At 41.9% G+C, this 2,500-nt stretch overlaps 2 protein-coding genes across 4 annotated transcripts in view; both read left to right on the plus strand.

Moving 5' to 3' along the window:
* The window catches only part of LOC113648081 (GEM interacting protein), a 20,538-nt gene extending 20,051 nt beyond the window's left edge, over window positions 1-487 (plus strand). For all 3 annotated transcript variants that reach the window (XM_047808097.1, XM_047808098.1, XM_047808099.1), the window contains exon 20: window positions 1-487. This exon is cut by the window's left edge and continues 952 nt beyond it. The gene's annotated coding sequence lies outside the window, so the exon portion shown is untranslated.
* Window positions 488-2,251: 1,764 nt separating this feature from the next.
* Window positions 2,252-2,500, plus strand: part of lmx1al (LIM homeobox transcription factor 1, alpha-like) — a 29,775-nt gene continuing 29,526 nt past the window's right edge. The window contains exon 1 of the mRNA XM_027155079.2: window positions 2,252-2,500. This exon is cut by the window's right edge and continues 53 nt beyond it. The gene's annotated coding sequence lies outside the window, so the exon portion shown is untranslated.

Here is a 2,500-nt window from a genome sequence, read left to right on the forward strand (position 1 = left end):
CACAGTAAAGTCTGAAGGATGAGTGAAGCATCCGGATCCTCACACGTTACAAACAGACATTAAGTTTATAATCAGCAATGATGTTAGAGGGCATTGGTACTGTATAACAGACATCTGATGGGTCAGGAGCTGTTGATTCTTTTTCTGTATCAGAAGACAGCAGTTCAGCTCCAAATCCCAGGTTTATATGACGTATTCTTTGAGATGTCTTGGCAAGTTATGAAGGAGTCCTGTGTCTGTGCATTGTAATGATCATGTTCACACCAAACGATCGCGACATTCACTGACGTCACAAGGTTAATTATAGCTCACGTTAATTAGCGCTAGTCTTTATGTCACACTTTAGTACAGAACTCGACTTATGTTCATTTAACTATTGCATCTTATCCTTGCTTTTTTTCACGTTTTGCTATTTTACAGTATGTCTCTCGGTCTTTGTGTTTCATGTTTGCTCGCCTAAAACGAATAAATGAAATCTTCACTTGGATAGTTTTCTGCACTAATTACGTGATAGAGAAATTCAGGTTTCCTCAATGGAGAGAGAGAGAGAGAGAGAGAGAGAGAGAGAGAGAGAGAGAGAGAGAGAGAGAGAGAGAGAGAGAGAGAATGAGTGACAGAGAGTGAGTGAGTGAGTGAGTGAGTGAGTGAGTGACAGACAGAGAGAGAGAGAATGAATGAGTGAGAGAATGAGTGAGAGAGAGAGAGAATAAGAGAGTGAATAAGAGAATGAGTGAGAGAGAGAGAGAGAATGAAGGAGTGAGAGAGAGAGAATGAGTGTGTGTGTGTGTGCGAGAGAGAGAGAGAGAGAGAGAGAGAGAGAGAGAGAGAGAGACAGAGTTTACAGCTGAGAGCGTTTACAGCTGCTATAACGAAAGCGTGAACTAACTATATATGAATACAAACAATGACGTGTTTGTTCTTTAATAAATATATAAATAAATTGTTATTGTTGGTAAATTAATTTCTTCATGATAAAGGACTGAAACACAGCCATTTGCTCCTCAGTAGAATGATGGTGATGCGAGCAGCTTTGGAAAATTCTTAATTCTCACATAAATCATCCCTTAGACTTTCACTCTGAGTCCATTTCTGTTTTTTCTCACATGTTAAAGTTATTGTGTGGCATATTTGAAAAATGATTCAAATATAATTATTCAGTTATAAACTGACTAATTTAATCATATATAATAATGTTTTCTCCAACAAACAACAAATACATATTAATGCACTTTACATAATGAGACTGATATGTAATAGTTGGAATATGTTTGAATTTTTATCCCTGAATTCATTACATGTTCATAATGTGTTGTTATATTCAAGACAGAATCCAAACCCAGGTCTGTGCAGGAAGAAGTTAAGTGCTGTGTTCAGGTATAAACTTAAACCTTCTGGGTTTAAGATTCCACTTCTGCACCTAATGCAATAATGCAAACAGCGCAGAAGGATTTTACTTGTAATGCGGCTCTTTGGTCAACACTATCCAACTCTGTGTGTGTGTGTGTGTGCGTGTGTGTGTGTGTGTGTGTGTGTGTGTGTGTGTGTGTGTGTGTGTGTGTGTGTGTGTGTGTGTGTGTGTGTGTGTGTGTGTGTGTGTGTGTGTGTGTGTGTGTGTGTGTGTGTGTGTAAATATATGATGGAACAAAGGTCCAAAACCAATAGGTGTGAGAGGGTGAAAGTGTAATGAGAAGTGAACAGATGTATTGATTTTAAGTTGGTGTGTGAAAGCGGCTTTCCCACTGCGGCCTGCCTTCTCCACTCAGTTCATATGAAAAAGATATGAAATATGTGAAGCATGTTGTCCCACTAGGATCAGCGAGAGATGTGAAAAATGAGAGAAGGGAGAAGGGGGGGAGAAGTAGATGAAAGATGAAGTGACAGTGAAGAGACAAGACAGGAGAGAGAAAGAGAGAGAGAGAGAGAGAGAGAGAGAGAGAGAGAGAGAGAGAGAGAGAGAGATGGATGGAAAGAGGGGAGAAGAAAGAAAGACAACAATAGAGAGAGGAGGGAGTGAGGAGAAGACTGAGCAAAGGAAAGACAGGGAGGGAGGGAGGGAGGGAGGGAGGGAGGGAGGGAGGGAAAGAGGGAGTGTGAGTGTGTGTGTGTGTGACAGAGAGGGAGGGAGAGAGGAGGGAAAGAGAGGGAGAGAGGTGCGAGAAAGTGAGAGACATGAAAGAGAGACAGAGAGAGAGAGAGAGAGAGAGAGAGAGAGAGAGAGAGAGAGAGAGAGAGAGAGAGAGAGAGAGAGGGAGGGAGGTGGGAGGAGTGACGGAAAATTAGAGAGAGATATATGAGCACATCAGTAACTCTCTGTACCTCCATTGTGTGTTGCGGCTCTTCACCCGGTCACAGCGCGCGCTCCTGCAGGATTTGTTTTATCTCTAACTTCCGCTCCGGTTTGGTTTCTGTGCTCAAACAGAGGGTGGACTTTAAAACACACACCGTTGTTTCTCATCATCTTCATCCTCTTCATCCTCATCACGAGTGCACGTGATCACCG

This window comes from Tachysurus fulvidraco, chromosome 24, assembly GCF_022655615.1.
Source record: "Tachysurus fulvidraco isolate hzauxx_2018 chromosome 24, HZAU_PFXX_2.0, whole genome shotgun sequence".
Taxonomy (NCBI): domain Eukaryota; kingdom Metazoa; phylum Chordata; class Actinopteri; order Siluriformes; family Bagridae; genus Tachysurus; species Tachysurus fulvidraco.